This window comes from Panthera pardus, unplaced genomic scaffold (genome assembly GCF_024362965.1).
Source record: "Panthera pardus isolate Hobbes unplaced genomic scaffold, ASM2436296v1 HiC_scaffold_13, whole genome shotgun sequence".
Taxonomy (NCBI): domain Eukaryota; kingdom Metazoa; phylum Chordata; class Mammalia; order Carnivora; family Felidae; genus Panthera; species Panthera pardus.
The window spans coordinates 89,959,125-89,977,268 of NW_026526688.1; the positions used below are offsets into that span (position 1 = coordinate 89,959,125).

An 18,144-nucleotide genomic window follows, 5' to 3' on the forward strand; every position below is an offset into this window, starting at 1 on the left:
ATGGGTTTCTGTTAAATTTTTCAGGATCCACATAAGAGTGAAAACATATGGTATCTGTCTTTCTCTGTATGGCTTATTTCACTTAGCATCACACTCTCCAGTTCCATCCACATTGCTACAAAGGTTAGAGTGGGAGAGAGCCAAAGCATAAGAGATTCTTAAAAACTGAGAACTGAGGGCTGATGGGGGGTGGGTGATGGGTATTGAGGAGGGCACCTGCTGGGAGGAACACTGGGTGTTGTATGGAAACCAAATTGACAATCAATTTCATATATTTAAAAAAAAAGAAAAGAAAAGAAAATTGGAGGTCTCAGGTAAACTCAATCTTGTCAATTTGACTCAAGTTTGACAAATGTTTTATTTTTAAAATAAAAAGCACATCAACTGTAGGAAATAACTTGAGTAAATTCATTGAGTTGTGGAAATGCAGTTCATATCCATAAAAGTAGTTCAGGGTGGATGAGTGTAAACTTAGTGAAAAGAAACAGTGTAAAGAGAAGGCCAGAGCAATTATAACAGGTTTCTAGTGGACATTGAATTTAGCATACAGACTAGGTTAATCATTCTAACTTAGGTATTGCTGGGGTAGTGAGAGAACCATGAACAAGGGAATTATGAGATATGAATTATCTGGATTTTTACTGCTAAGTGTCAGGTGGTGTGATATCTGTATTCATTGAAATAAAAACTGCAGGTGAGGAAGCAAGATGGAGACTTTCGCCAAACTGTGTTCTGGTTGAAAGAATGATAAGGTAAGTTGAGAGACACTTATTAGTTTATATATTGCATGCACATGCTGCAAGATTACTGGCAATTATAAAAGTCTACAAAGTTAATATTATGGGAAAAAGAAAAATGTTATTATTAAGAGTAATTCTATACAAATACCTTTAAGGAAATATTTTGATAGATTTTGCTCACCTAGAAGAGAAAGGGACAAAGACACGGATGATTGTGTTTAAATGAAAAAGATCTTTGCAAAACATCATAAACTTTTAATTATAACTTGTTATAGTAGAAGCTGATGGAAAAGTTATATGCTTTAAAAGTCTATCAATAATGTTTTCCTAATGTTTCATAATGTCCGTATGTTTACCAGCAATTTCTAGCAATCTGTATTGGTGAAGAATAAATATGAAAATAACACAATCATCCTATAAAGGTTGGAATAACTTTCCCTGATTGTTGTTTTATTTGACACTATGTCATGAAGTTTATATTAACATTAGTAATGCCAAACTTTTTTGCAGACAGATGAGGTACCATAATGTATTTAATGATATCTTGACAGTATGTTGATGATTGCATTGCAACATTTATATGGGAAGATAAGCATTTTTAATCTGCTGTCAGATTAAACCAGTTGGAGAAAAATGCGCTTGAATGTTCCACTGTTACTTTCTATGCCTTTGACATCAAGTTTTAGAACAGCAAAATTCAGTGAATGATAGCCTGTTATCTTTCAGATGTTTGTAAAGAAATATGTGATTCAATTAAATTTTCCAAAGCTTATTTCTGTAGGCAAAATACATTATCAGTTGCTGGATGTCAGTTGACACAAATATAAAGTCATAGTTATGGTTACATGCTTATTTGCACACACTATCTCTTTTAACAAATGGACTTTAGTTTTAGAACTGTTTTAAGTGCAACTCAAAATTGAGCTGAAAGTACAGATATTTCCATATGTTCTTGCCCCCACACATTTATAGCTTCTTCCACTATTCACACACCCCCAAAAGAGTGGGAAATTTGGTATAATCAATAAACCTACACTGACACATCATTATCACCAAGAATCCATAGTTTACATTACACACTTTTAATCATATTCTGTAAGTTTGGACAAATACATAATGACATGTATCCACTATTATAGCGACATACAGAGAAGCTTCACTCCCTAAAAATCCTTGGTGCTCCACTTATTCATCCCTCATTCCCCTCTCTCAGCTCTTCTTAAATGGTGTGAAAAATAAGATGATGATCATTCAGACAGCAATGGTACAAAAATAAGAAAGGTAGAATGGATAAAATGAAGTAAATGACAGTCACTCTTATTGAAGTGATGAATTAATGTAATTTTAGTTAAAAAAATTGTTGATTAACTGTATTATATAGATCAGCATATCTTTGTGGTGATTTCATGCTTTTATTAAATGGAAGTTTTCAAATTATAACTCATTGTAACCATTATTTTTTTTTTTTAAAGGAGATAGAAGTTTATTGGATACCCTGCAAGGAAGCAGTGGGCAAGACAGCAGAGGAGAGGCTGTCTGCCTTACTGAGACCATTCATATTCCAGAACGATAAAGATGAAAAGTACAATCTGAAAAAGGATAACATATCTACAGTGATATATGCCTTTGTCGTTTTAACAATATGCCAGGTATTTTTATATTTTGTGAGTAAATGAGCAAATCATTTGGAACATCAAAGGAGTTCATTCAATAGCAAGTAGTGTTGCCATTTATTTTAGTTGGAAAATGAATATTTATTTTAATGTAGATTAGAATTAATTTTCATTTCTGTTTTAGTCATCCATAAAACCATGTATGAAATATAGTAAAAAGAGAAAACAGAGTAACTCAATGTCATATAATCTGTCTCAGACAGATGCTATTTGTTTAAGTGTATTTTCTTTAATGTTGCCTTTGGAACATGAGTCTGCCAAGACATAATTTTCCTCAAAACTTAATCATAGTTCTTTCAAACACCAAAGTTAAAAATAACTGCTACTTTTTTGTATTTATTTAGGCCTAACTGAATTCCACAAAGGTTTTAATGTAGTTTACCGGGTAACTATAACATTAAAAAAAAACAAAACACCATGTTAAAATCTGAAAAAGTAATACAGACATAACATTGAGGACTTAGAAAAAAAGTAAATTTAATTCTGAGGCCCACTCAATGTAAAATTTGGGCAGCAATGTTTTATTCTCTTCATCTGAGCTTTTAAAGCAGAACAGGAATCACAATAATTTATATGATTGATGTTGAATAAAATGAAAGTCATTTCTAGCTGATTCCCAAGAGAGACCTTCAAAGCACATCAGTAATTTAAACGATTTTGTTCTCTTTCTCTGTCTCAGACTAACTCAAGTCACCAACATCTTGCCTGTGGACTAATAAAACATTTTCCTGTTGGTCTTTTCATCCACTTTTTACTATTCTATACACACATAGTAGTATGTTCTCCACACAGAAGTGTGATCCTTTAAGAATGAGCAGATTTTGTATGATTGCTTCCCAGAAAACTTCCAATGGTTATCTCAAACCCTTGGAATGCAATATGAACTTCTTACTCTGACTGGTATGTTCTCACGTTATGAGGCTATTGAAGATCACTGTGGCTCAAATAACACATCCCATCTCTTCCATTCCAGTCATATTGAACCTTTCTACCACTCTAGAACACTTCACAAAACTCTTAAATCGAGGACTGGACACATGCTATGACAGAAACATGAAACCCTCTTCTTTTTTCTTTTAAAACAAACATTTATTTATTTGTTTGTTTGTTTGTTTATTTATTTATTTATTTATTTATTTATTTATTTATTTATTTATATTTTGAGGAGGAGGGGAAATGGGAGAGGGAAAGAGAGAATTCCAAGAAGGCAGGCTCTGTACTGTCATCACAGAGCCCAAGGAGAGGCTCACTGTCAGGACCATGAGATGATGATCTGAGCTGAAATCAAGAGTTGGCCACTTACCTGACTGAGCCGCCAAGGAGCCCCACATGAAACACTTTTAATTCTGATATGCAAATGTCTCACTTCCTTGTTTCTTATCTGAAGTGTCAGGAGTCTTTCCTTACAAACCTGTATTTTCAAAAAGCAACCTCAGTGGAGCCTTGTGCAAATATCATCTCCGTGAAACCTCTGACCACCCTGGCTCGCCCTGTCCAAATTCCTCTATTTATATATCTTCATGGCATTCATTTCCTTCTAATATACTTTTCACTTATTATTTTTTCTGTGTTTGTCTCTCTCTCTCTGTCTACTAGAATGAAAGCTTCTTGTGGGAACGAATTTTTGACTTCTTTGTTCCATACGGTGTCGCCAGTGCCTGTCACAGTGTATAGCACTTTGTAGGTGTTCAATAGACATTTGTTGGCTGAAGGAAAAAACTAATTTTTTTTAAAGCAACCTTAGTCTTTCTCTCATCTATTACTTACCCCACTTAGCTTTTCTATATAGCATTTAATGTTATCCGTTATTGTATGTTTATTGATTTTAATGTGTCCTCATTGGAATTAAGCCCTAGAAGTTAAGGGACTGTTTTTGTCTGTTTTGATGAGACCACTGGACATAAAGTAGTATCCAACATATATAAAAAAATCAATAAAATTTTAGCAAGTAATGCAAGAATTGATAATTGACACAAAACCATAGATATTTTTTTTCTGGCACTTATAACTGAGACAATTTATTTTAAAGGCTTCTCATAAAGGAGAAGACAATGTTAATCACTATGTGCAATAATTTATCTAAGTGGTTATAATGGTTGGTTTTGTAGAACTTTACAAACTTTAATTTCAAAGCATAACTCAAGAGCAGAATACTTTGGGGGTAAGGCATGAAGGAAGGACATGCAAGACAAGGTGATCTAAGTTGCATCTTGGTGCAATTCCAGCTTGATCCTTGCATAATAAATAATTATAAAAATGGTTGACGATACCCTTCATATGCTGTCTGTAAATTTCTCTCGAAGGGGCTTTTGATCAAAGTTTGGCAATAAAAATTTGAGGTTACATTTTATGCAAGGACTTGGGAGTGCTTTAAATATAGCATTAAACCCAAACGAAGAGAAAAATGAATCATAAATCACATAAACATATTATTTAAAATATTTTCCATAATTTTGAAGTTTCTGTTCCAACTTGAAAATGATTACCACCTTTTTAATTGTCTATTATGGTTGGGAGCACTCCTTGTAGATCTTACCCGGCTTTTCAGCAGAAAAGACATCTTTCTATAAAAGAGTAATATTAAAAATGATGTATAAGTGTGGAGACACTCCAGACACTCTTTTATTCCATACTGGCAACTGTTTCTGAATTTTAAATCTAATCCTAAAAGCCCTTCATGAGTCTATCTAAATGACTAAAAATCTTAAGTCTTAAATTCAAAATTTTAATGTTAGAAAGATAAATATAAAATTAAAAGCTATAGATTTTATGAAAAATAATATATTTTCTCCAACTTGCCTTTATAATTTTATTCCCAATTATTTTTTAATATAACCAAATCCTGAAGGTCAGTATCATCCTACATTATGCCCTAATTTTCTCATGGGAAATGAAAAAGAAATGGCTCATCATTGGATTGGCCAAAGGTAATATGAGGCTTTGGAATTTATTCTAACAGTTAAAATGAAAATACTTTTATATCTGGATTAAATGGGAAATCCAAAGTTTACCTTAAAATAGTCCATTTGTCTTATTAGGAAATTAATGCTGCAAATAATTCATCAATATTTAAGAATAGATCTTGATGATCTAAAGAAACAAATAAATTATAGTGATATGTGCTAAAAATATCATGGATAATTGATTTAAAATTTTAGTCAATACTAATTTGATATTTTATTAGTGTGTTATTTTTAAGTACTGTTTTTATAACTAACAAAAATACTAAAATTAATTGTATTGTCTATATTTTTTTAGTATTAAATAGTTTTTTTATTTGTTATGGAAACATCATTTTCACAAGATGCATCCCCAAAAAGGAGGAATTCTCTATAAAAGTGGTAATATGTACACCATATTCCTCATTTTGGATAGTCATGTGCACATTAGCATGTTAAATGCTGTCAAAAATTGTATAAACACATATTCCAAAGACTGAGGCAGACAACTGCTTTACTTTCATGGATGTTATCTTGATTGCAAGGCAAAAGGAGAAATGGAAACAAAGGGAGGTTTCCTCTCACATACCCTACAAAATAAAAAAGAAGTATATACATACAGTTGTATAAGGCCTATTAAAAAAATAAAAACTACATAATATCGCTTTCTAATAGAGATGTATATTTGAAACCTATTACTAGCAGCAAAATAGCTACCTGTTAAAGAACATTCAATATGCATTAGGTAGGGGTAAAGTTATTAAAATTGTGTATCACAGTTTAGTTTCCTACAATGCTACCAGATGGAGAAAATGAGGATTGATGATGTCAATTAACTTGGCCAAGGACAGTCACCTAGACATTGGCAGAGCCCGGATTGGTTGACACCGACTTATAATTCCTAAACACTACAATACATGGTGTCTAGGATCCTAGGTAAATCTATTAGTTTGTCAAAGGTTTCTTGAATGTTAACTATGTGTCAAATAGTCTTCTAAATGCTGGTAGTTGAAAAGCCACAGTTTTAAGATCTAGTAACAAAACTGTTAACAGAAAAAACAAAAAAAGTCTAGCTTTTGTGGAGCTTAGTGGGGAGAAGTATACAATACAATGAATAAATACAGCATTTCAGAAAATGGTAGATGCTCTGGAAATGAATAAAGCTAGATAAGTGAGATCAGGACTGAGAAGGCAAGGGTAGTGGTGGCAATAAGGAACACATTTTTTGCAATTTAGAATGGAAAACTAGCAGTGAATTCATCATTCATATCACCCCTTATTCTGATAATAAAAAATTAATCTATGGAGCAAAGAAAAAAGCAGAAAAAGGCATTTTTATTCATTTTTGGATGCTGTTAAATATACATAGATACTATAAAATTAACATTTTAGCCATTTTTAAGTGTCTATTTCAGTAGCATTAACTGCATTCACACTGTTGTGAACGATCACCAGTACCCATCTTCAGAACATTTTTTATCAGAATATTTTTATCGTCACAAAAACTCTTTGTCCATTAAATAATAATTTTCCATTTCCCCTCTCTCCAGTGGGTGGTAACAACTATTCTATTTTCTGTATCGTGAATTTGGCCTATTCTAATTACCTCATTAAAAAAAATGCACAATATTGGTCCTTTTGTGTCCGGCATAATATCCTTAGTATTTATCTACCTTGTAGTATGTTGGAATTTCATTTCTTTCTAAGGTTGAATAATGTTCCATTGTGTGTGTATATATATATCTGTCTATACCTTATGTTGTTGCTCCGTTCATCTATTGATGGACATTTGGGTTGTTGTATCTTTTGGATTTTTTTAATAATATTGCTGTGAATATGGATGCACAAATGTCTGTTTCAGTCCCTGCTTTAATTGTTGGATGGTATGTGTTCAGAGGTGGAAATGTTGGATCTTATGGTAATACTATGTTTGTGTGTTTGTGTGTTTGTTTGTTTGTTTGTTTGTTTATTTTGAGGAATCACCATACTTTTTCCACAGTGGGTGCACCATGTTACATGGTACCAGCAATTCAAAGGGTTCCAATTTCACCACTACCTAACCAAACCTTGTTATTATTAGTTTTTGGGTTTTGTTTGTTTGTTTGTTTTGCATTTCCCTAATGATTTGTGATTTTGAGCATCATTACATGTTACATGTGCTGTATACATGTGTATATTTCTTCTTCTTTGAAGAAATGTCTATTCAAATCCTTTGCCCATTTTATAAGGAATTCATTGTTACTGTTGTTTTTGCTGAGTTTTAGTACATACTGGAATTTAATCCTTTAACAGGTATATGACTTACAAATATTATTTCTATTCTGTGGGTTGCTGTTGTAGTCTGCTGATAATGTCCTTTCATGCACAGAAGTTTAAACTTTGATGTGCTACATTTTTTTTCCTTTTTTTCTTATTCTTTTTGTGCCATATCCAAGAATTAATAGTGAATCCAATATGATGAATATTTTCTCTATGTTTTTCTCTAGTTTTATAATTTTAGCTCTTATGTTTAGGTATTTGATGCATTTTGAGTTAATTTTTGCACATAGTGTAAGGTATTATTCTTTTAAATAATGGTATTGTTTTCCCAGCACTATTTGACTTGCTTTCCCTTTGAAACATCTTAGCACATTTGTCAAAATAATTTAACCATGTATGTGAAGATTTATTTCTGGGTTCTCCATTCCATTCCCTCCCGTTCCATTCATTTTCAAGTTAATCTTTATGCTAGTACACGGTTGTAATGGGTTTTGAAATTAGAAGTGTGATTAATTTTTCAACTTTATTTTTCTTTTGATTTCTCCAGCTTTGTTATTTTTCAAGATTATTTTGGCTATTTGATGTGCCTTGAGATTCCACATGAATTTTAGGACAGTTTTTCTGTATCTGAAAAAAATGTTCATTGGGATTTTGATCATTTGTAATTACTGGGTAATATTGAGATCCGGACAATAATAAGTCTTCCAATTCATGAACATAGGATGTCTTTCCATTTATTCATTATTTACATTTAATTACCTACATAAATGCCTTATGGTTTTCAGTGTACAGGTCATTTGCTTCCTTAAGTTCATTCTGAAGTACTTTATTCTTTTTGATGTTCTTGCTGAAGGAATTTTGTTAAATCTTCTTTTTGTGGTTTTCATTGTATAGAAATGCAACTGATTTTTACATGTTGATTTTCTATACTTAAACTTTGCTTAATATATTTATTAGATCTAATAGTGGAGTGTGTGTGTGTGTGTGTGTGTGTAAGAGAGAGAGAGAGATCACTCTGGATGTTTCTATGAGGGTGTTTTTGCATGACATTAATAATTAAATCAATAGATTCTCAGTGAAGCAGTGACTGTCCATAATGTAGATGAGCCTCACTCAATTGTCTGAAGACCTGAATAGAACAAAAGACTAACCTCTCCCAAGCAAGAGGGAATTCTGCCAATAGTCTTCAGATCAACTGCAACATTGGCTTTTCCCTGAGTTCCAGACTTCCAGCCTATCCTAAAAATTTTGGACTTATAAGCCTTCATAATTGCATGAGCCAATTTCTTATTTTTTTAATATGTTATCTATTCTTAAGAGAGAGAGACAGAGAGAGGGAGAGAGAGACCATTCATGAGCGAAGGAGGGACATGGAGAGAGGGGGACACAGAATCTGAAGCAGGCTCCAGGCTCTGAACTGTCAACACAGAGCCCTATGTGGGGCTCGAACTCACAAGCCGTGAGATCATGACCCTAGCCAAAATCGGATGCTCAACCAACTAAGCCACGCAGGTGTCCCTTCTTTTTTAATTTCTTAAAATAAATATTTTTGTCTATACATATATATATATGTATATATATACATGTATATGTATATACATATATATACACACACATCCTATTAGGTCTGTTTCTCTGGAAAAGGCTGACTAATACAAGCTCCAAATCTGGACTAGAAGAGATGTGGGCAACATGACAGCGATTTTAGGGCAAATATTAAATGCAGAGGCAATTTTGGGAGGCTGAGCAATGCTAATCTATAGAACAAGAGGTCATAGTAGCAAACTCAAATGAAGATGGAAAAGGATAGTAGGCTGTGTGATGTGGGCTATTGCTGCCACAGGAGACTAATGAGTGTTCTTGTGAGAGTAGTGCTCAAATAACGAGCCAAGGGAAAAATCAATTTACTACATAAAGCAGGATTGTCAAGTAAAATAGTGACTCACAGGTTTGATACATCTGGAAACTGGAAAACTTTATTAGCTGCTCAGGGGATAAATTTTCCTATATAAATAAAAAAGATATTAACAGGATAAACAAAATGATGAGAAGCAAAGAGTACATGCAGAAGATCCAGTACGTATATAAATAAATTCCAGATAGAAAGCACAGTGTAGACAAAAGAAACTAATCATCAAAGAAAAGTTAAAAAAAAAATTAATGATTTTGTAAACCCATACAAACCTATGAAATTATGGGACAATTAATAGATATGAGCTAATTCTTTCTAGTACACCCTCTGCACCACCACTCACATGCACATATGTAATGATAAAGTTTGCATATTTTTTTTAATTATCAGGATTAAAATAAGGCTAAAATATGAACTCCATAAGGCTAAAATATGAACATGACGACTCTCATATTTCATAATGAGGAAGTCACTTTTGTATGTAAAGTTGAAAATAATATTTGATGACTCCATTCCAGATACAAATTTATCTGTAAAAGTGTTTTAAAATTTTTATTTATTTATTCATGTATTTTTAATGTTTGTTTAATTTTGAGAGAAAGAGAGAGAGAGAGAGAGAGAGAGAGAGAATGTGAGCAGGGAAGGGGGAAGGGCAGGGAGAGAGGGGGACAGAGGATCTCAAGTGGACTCATTAGTGAGCTCAATGTGGGGCTTAAACTCACAAACCATGAGATTATGACCTGAGCTGAGTTGGATGACCAACCAACTGAGCCATTCAGGTGCCCCTTATTATTATTTTAGTTATTCACTGTGTCTACATCTGTATCTGTGTATATTTGTACTCATTCAGTTCCAGTTTATTTTGCTTTCCCATTAAATCTCAGAACAATAATTAGAAATATTCACATATATTTCCCACCCAGGAATAATCAATGTAGGCAACATTCATGAACATTGTCTCATGAGCAGATGAAAGAATTTATTTATGCTTATACTTTTCACTACTACCTATTTTAGCTATTATTGTTAATTATTATTACTTAATTAGTATTTTATTTATTGCTTTTTTGTAGTAAGCATTTATTATTTATACTAACACAAGTCATTATACTTTGGGGAAAATGTCTTATTGGGTAAAACTAAGTTTTACCCACAGGAAATCAAGAAAAAGATTAATAGCTCAGCAAAAAGACTTAGTATGAAATGTGAGAAACTTTTTTTAAATTTTTTTTTAATGCTTAATTTATTTTTTTGAGAGAGAGAGAGACAAAGCTCGAGCAGGATAGGGGCAGAGAGAGAGGGAGACACAGAATCATTATTAGAGGATTAAAAACCTGAGTACTATGGAGCACCTGGGTGGCTCAATCAGTTAAGTATCTGACTCTTGATTATAGTTCATGTCATGATCTTGTGGTTCACTGGTTCCAGTCCCACATTGGGCTCTGAGCTGGCAGTGTGGAGCCTGCTTGGGATTCTTCTCTCTGCCCCACTCTCTCCATCTCTCTCTCTCTCTCTCTCTCTCTCTCTCTCTCTCTCTCTCTCAAAATAAATGAATAAGCTTAAAAAACAAAGACAAAACAAAACAAAATAATAGCAATAAAACCTGAGAACTATGGGTGGAAACCCTCATCAAACAGATAGTAATCAAGGTCACATTTCAAAGGTCATAAAATGCAAGACTGGGCAAAAGAACATGACATTGAATGGAGGCTCCATGTCTCTTACAACCCACAAGCAGCAGAATTGGTATAAAGGGGAAAAAAAAGGAACATTAAAGCAGCAGATTAAATTGTTAATAGGTAAAAACACCTTGGCCAGGGAGACTAAAGTACTATCCCAGTCTTTAAGACATTTGACTGATCAACCAGTAGGGCCTGTTGCCCCACATGCCAGACTAGGGCCCCTGCTGAGGCACCCAACACCATAAAGATGTGGTAGTTTTGGGAAGCAGCCCTGCTCTTATGTTCACTGTGAATCAGTGTGCTATGCTGCTGAGAATACCAAGCCCCATCAGACCTAGAAAAGGAATCATCAACTGGAATTTGCAGTGGAAGATCCCACCCTTGGGATCTTTGCACCCTTGGGTAAGCAGGATCTGCTCAATCTCTGTTGGGATCCTTTGTCCTGCTGCAATGGACTATACCTGAAATGGAACATCTACCATTGGAAGAAGAGAGAAGATAATAGTCCTGGTCTGGCATATCCTGCCCCCAGTCCATCTCCTCATTCTTGGCAGTGTTATCTCTCTTAGCCAACATGTATGGTATGCATAGCCAGGTTAGATTCCTAAAGCTATAGCCACATTAACATCTAAAGATTATAGATTACAGCCACAAGTGTAATTCTTATAGAAGCAGAAGATCTGCCCATATACATTTCTACTAAATATCTGTCTTTTCACCCTTGAACCTCTGCTGCTCCTGTGGTATCCAATCACAAGATGAAAAACTTTTGGAAATATCTTTGTACAACAGGCCTACTCATATGCTCATCAAAGAAATCAATCCAACTGTTGAGTGTTTGGGTTGCTGCCCCTCTTTAGTTCCTGAGGATTTCCATGGTTGGTATCACCTCCGCCCCAGGAAAGGGATTAGAAGACACTAAAATAGTATATTAAATAATAAGCTACACTGGACATAGGTATTCTTTTTCTGTCAAACAAACTATAAAAGTAGTCTTTTATAATTATTTACCAAATTTTTACCAGAAGGATCCTGGAATACCACCATCGGAGACATGGGTGGTTATGCTCAGATCTGGAAAGGGTTTATATGGTTTGCCCAGGGTTATGGACCAAGTCACTCTAAGGAGTATCAACCCAATTATATTACAAACGTGGAGTGGATATCCCTGGAGCTATTTAGTCATCCTATCATATTAAGGGAGAATGACTGGTTTGGCACTGATTCATTGTGACACCCAGGTATTTATTGGGTAGCACCAATGGAACCCCATGGTTGTATGGCCTAAATCTTCAGCCATTGATTCCACCTTCATGGTTGGGCTGCTGCACCCTGAGCTTGCCCTCGGCACAAGAAAGAATTTGCCCAGCAGTAAAAATGGCTGTCAATCTCCCTCTCTTCAAGGCCATATGGACATGTTCTTTTACTGGTATGATCATTTGGCTGATGTCTTTGTTCCCTCCATAGGCCTGAAGGATGTTATAGCACACGATAGAAGCTCTTAATAAATTCACTCAGCAAGCCCTGAATGATAGCCAACAAAACTTGTCCTTATTAAACGCTGAAATGGCTCTAATGAGAAAAGCTGTCCTCTAAAACAGGATGGCCTTGGACATTATTACTACCTTACAAGGAGGCACCTATGCCATTATCCAAACAGAGCATTATGTGTTTGTACCTGATGAGTCTGTTAATGTATCATCTTTATTAAATCACAGGAAGACACAAATGAATGCTCTAAGTGATCCAACCCCCAGCCAAGGGGATTTAATAAATTGATGGTTTAGATCCCAGGGCTTGTGATGGAAAAAGTTGTCAGATTTGGAGAATTACTGTGTTCATCTGTATTTTCTCTTGCATGTGCCTATAGTGTTGCTGGAGCACCCACCTCCAATGAAGCTAGATAGCTGCCCGAAGAGAGTCCTCCACATACATGAAATCCCTTGCTGACCACTCAGGGCTCATTGAAGAAGAGGGGGCACATGAGATTGTAATAACCAGTCACGAGTGGTGAACTGTTGGGGACTGTCATCAAAAAGACAAGACTCCTAATTGACTCTTCAGTTGGACAGAGGCAACTGGAGGCTTCTCATCCCCTCCTCTGTCCTTAGAATATAGGTTTTGCATGTCCTTCCCTCTCTCAGAAGCTGCTCCAAGGACATAGGCTTGAGATGGTGATACGGTGTTGAAAACACCTGCATGGTATAGGTGACTGAGCACAGTTAAGGCCTCTTTATAAACTTCTAAGATTTGGAAGTCTGAGTGCAGGGATCCATTTGTCTTTCTACATCCAAGTCAAGCGTGGTATGTAAGTCACTCTTGCTTTTAAAACTACCAACCTGGGGGTTCCTGGGTGGCTCAGTAGGTTGAGCTTCCGACTTCGGCTCAGGTCATGATCTTACCGTCTGTGAGTTCGAGCCCTGCATTGGGCTCTGTGATGACAGCTCAGAGCCTGGAGCCTGCTTCAGATTCTGTGTCTCCCTCTCTTTCTGACCCTCCCCCGTTCATGCTCTGACTCTCTCTGTCTCAAAAATAAATACACATTAAAAAAAAAATGTTTTTTTAAACTACCAACCTGGACTCTTTCCTTGGTTTCTCCCTGCCATCTGAATACAGGAGCCAAATTCAAATTATATCAGGGAAGTCCTAGAGGTTTGCAAATCAACAATTATATATCCCTTCTTAAATAAATATCTACTCATAATCTTTCTCACATGTAATTGTGATATTTACCTCTTTTACTTAGTTCTAAGAGTACTTTTATGTACCAAACACAAGTCCTTTATCAGATAATATAATTTGCAAGTATTTTCTTCCATTCTGTGAGTTATCTTTTGACTGTATAAATTAGACTTTATCAAAATATAAAAAGTGATAAAATACTATTTCACTTTTGCTTTTGTTTTTTTTTTTCCAGAAACCTTTGCCTAGAAAAATTTTTTACTTCTATTTTTTTGTTTTAGGGGTTTTATAGATTTAACTCTTATATTTACATCTATGATCCTTTTGAACATTTTTTGTGTGTATGCAGGGTATAATTTGAGAATCCAAATTCATGTTTTTCATGTATATATCCAATTGTTTCAGAATCATTTGCTAACAAGAAGTCCCACCCCCCCCCCCCAACTAAAATGTCTTGGCACCTTGCCAAGTATCAATTGATGATAAAAGTTAGAATTTATTTATGGACTCTCTATTCTATTGCATTAAATCTATATGTTTGTGTTTATGCCAATACTACATAGCCTTAAATACAACGGTTGTATGAGAAGTTTTGAAATCAGAAGTGTAAGGCTCCAACTTTTTCTTTTTCCAGATTTTTTTTTTTTTACTATTCTGGGTTACTTACATTTTTGTATTAATTTGAGTCAGCTAGATAGTTTCGGAAAAATTGGTAGAAACATGGTATTTTGATAGTGGCTTCATTGCATCTGTATTTAATTTGGTTGCATTGCCATCTAATAAGATTATCTTCTGAACCATAAACATAGAATGTTTTTCTATTTATTTAGGTCTTCTTTAATTTCTTTCAATAATGTTTTCTAGTTTTCAGTATTTCAAAATAAATTTCAAAATTTCTTTTCTTAAATTTATTCCTAAATATATTTTTCTTTTTGACAGTATTGGAAATAAAATTATTTTCTAATTGTATTTTTTTCAAAGAGCATATAAATACAATTTATTTTTCTGAATTCATCATGTATCCTGTAAGCTCCTTTATCCTGCCTAAAACCAAGGATTCTAGATAGCCAGATCTGGACATAATATCTAGAAGTTAAGCCTAATGAATTGCACATATTATTAATAGAAATTATTTTTGCATGTGTCCAATAAGTTGGTTGCTTCTAATCTCTCTCTTATGTAATAGGACATATTGGACATATTCTGCATATGAAAAGCAATGTTGAAAATACAAGTGTGAATGAAGAAATAGTAGAAGTGAACCATGAATTAGCTGACCTCCTGAGAGCAGGTCTTACACATCTCAATAATAAATACTAGCTTCCCCTTGTTCATTATTAGCATCAAGCACTTCATATAATCAAATATTTCTATAGGTAGATGATATAAAAATATTAACAAATCATTTTTTAAGATACCTTAATCAATACAAATAAATCGAGGGAGCTGACAAACTACAGAACTCATATTTTAGCTACTTTTTTTCCTGTGCTGCGGTCACTTTTCACTACTTTAGTTTTGGAACAAATCAGGATTACTATGTTCCTCTTCTGATTTGCCGAGTGAACATGGCTTCCCACTGGCTCTTGTCCTGCTCTACTGAGAGTTGCTCAGTACATCAGTGTTGATACCATCTTGAACTCTGGAAGAAAATCCTCTTGATATCATAGTATGTTACAGTAGAGCAGCAGGTAATTGAATATGTGATTGCCCATGGTTACAGGTCGCAGTATTGTTCAGTCTCTTTAGTCTCACACAATTAGTGCATAAGAATGCTTGGATGTATAATATGTTACTACAGGCTCAAATGTTATAAAAATTATTCAGAAGAAAAATTGTAATAGCTGTTTTTTAAATATATTATGCCAATATTCTCATACAATCCAAGGAAAAAGTACCCAAGAAGTTCAATCTTTTATAGGGATCACTATTTTCCAATTTAGCTCTATTAACCTCTAGTACCTCTAAGGCATTATCTTCTTTTAAACTCTATCACTAATAATCATGATATTTAGCACTTAGATAAAAATTGAGCTTATTTTAGGATTATCTCCCTATCTTTGAGTCTCAGTTCCTCAGTATAGATTAAACTTCCAAGAAGTTCAAATTAAGCAATGCTTAATTGCCTTGCACTCTGCTTTTTACACAACAGGTGAGGGTAAAGTTATTCTTGTTCCCTTCAATAGGAAGGGAACTACTACTCTTTGGTACAGAGCAGAAAGGAAAAGGTCAAGAGCAGACGAATGCACATTCCCTCCAAAGCTAGGAATTTGGGGGGAACGAGTGATTTTGATCAGGCATCCTTGTACACAAAGTAAAGGTATTTACTAAAAAGGGTGGCTATAAAATGTTTCTGTAAGGTTACAGAAATATCTGGACCCTTTATAGAAAACAAACCTGGAACAAATTTATAGAGCAGATAGAATGGAGTGGTCATACGAGCAATGTAATTAAATTGAGAATAAAATGAAAGTATGCCAAAACTGAAGTATCTTCCCTCTATATTAATGTTTCTACTTATGAAATTCAAAAACGTATCTATTTCTCCCAAAGTAAGAAAAAAATAGGGGGGTGGAGGTGGCGGGGGGAACTGCAAGGGAAAAAAAGACAGCTTTTTAATGGAGTCATAACACGTTTCGGGTTTCTTCAGGAAAAACATGTTACATCTGTGCATGATACATGTTTGCAACCTTTGAATCATTAGTAAAGCTTGATGTAGAGTAAGATTTATAATTTGCCTGAGTTAACAGTGAAGTTCAATCTTTTTTTTTTTTAATACACAGTGATGCATTTCCCATTTTTCATGTTTCTTTGAGTTAAAGTCAGGCATATACTCAAATACAGTCTTCCTTGGGATAAACACAGAGTTTCAGGGATACTCTAAATCCACTAGCACAAAGAGAAAGAAGAGAGTCTTTGTCAAGAGCTACATGAGTTAATGCACAATTATCCACTTACCTGGGAAATCACAGCACTCATGATGACAGATATCAACAGCAGTGGTAGTAGTGTGAAAGCAGAAGCAGTAAACACATATTTGTTATATTAATAAAAACGGATTCCAAGTTTCAAACATTGGCCAAGAGACTGGCCTGGGGACCATCATTAGTTTACTATTACCTGTGGTGCCTCAGATGATATCTGCTGGTAAACTGAATTAATATTTATTCTTTGCACTTACATCATAACCATAGGAAGATTTAAACATAATAGATATTCTACTTTATTGCTATCTTAATTAGTATATACATTTGAATTTGATTAAACAAGAAAATTCTATCTGAACCAATAAACTAGTAGTGCATTAAAAAAAAAATTAACGTTCGTTTCTTACTGACAGAAAGAGACAGAGCATGAGCATGGGAGGGGCAGAGAGAGGGGAGGATACAGAATCGGAAACAGGCTCCAGGCTCTGAGCTGTCAACACAGAGCCCAACGCAGGGCTCGAACTTACAAACCTCAAGATTATGACCTGAGCTGAAGCTTAATGAAATGAGCCACGTCCCAAATAGTGCATTTTAATAGTTGTAAATACAGGATTGTTAGCCAGAGAAATAGAGTGTCACCTACTAGATACATTCATGATAAAACAATTTTAAGAATTGAAATGGTGAATAACAGCATCCAAAAAATTCTGAACATACTACAAAGTACTACCCCTATTTTTCCCACATTTCTTTTTTGCCAATCTGTGTGTTTTCCTTCATGTGATATAAAACTTTCTATAAACATTTCAATTGACTGTGTGACATTTATAGGAATAACAAAATTAATTCAGATAGCCTGCAAGTTTAAGAGGAAAAAGCCACTATGTATTTGTGTCTAGGCTCCTGACAAGTCCTTTTAATAGATAAGGATGTTTTTAAAAATTAGTAATATGACAAGACGTCTTTCACACAAGCTGGGTTTTTTTTTTGCTAAATATATCATTATGCCTACTGCATATAAAGTTTCAAAAGATACATGTATAGAAGTAGATATATTACAAAAGATACTTAGAAGTGTGTAGGTAAATATAAAAACCTAATCCCAGTTGTTATCAGAAATCATTATAAAAATTTATACACCATTCAAGAGGTAGTTTAATATATTTTCAGATACATTCTCACTTAAAAATTGTATTCCATTAACATAATTAATAGAAATTTCAGATTTTTCAACTTTGCATAAAACCCATATATTAACTAGGAATTTTAGGTAATTTTTTCTTAAGTTTGCAACAAATTTATTTATTTATTTATTTATTTATTTATTTAT

General features: G+C 34.1%; 1 long non-coding RNA gene across 1 annotated transcript in view; it reads left to right on the top strand.

The window, feature by feature from the left end:
- Window positions 1–2,215: 2,215 nt before the first annotated feature.
- The window catches only part of LOC109247059 (uncharacterized), a 37,073-nt gene continuing 21,144 nt past the window's right edge, over window positions 2,216–18,144 (top strand). Inside the window, exon 1 of the long non-coding RNA XR_002071546.2 lies at window positions 2,216–2,389. This is a non-coding gene — a long non-coding RNA (uncharacterized LOC109247059). The remainder of the gene's footprint in view (window positions 2,390–18,144) is intronic.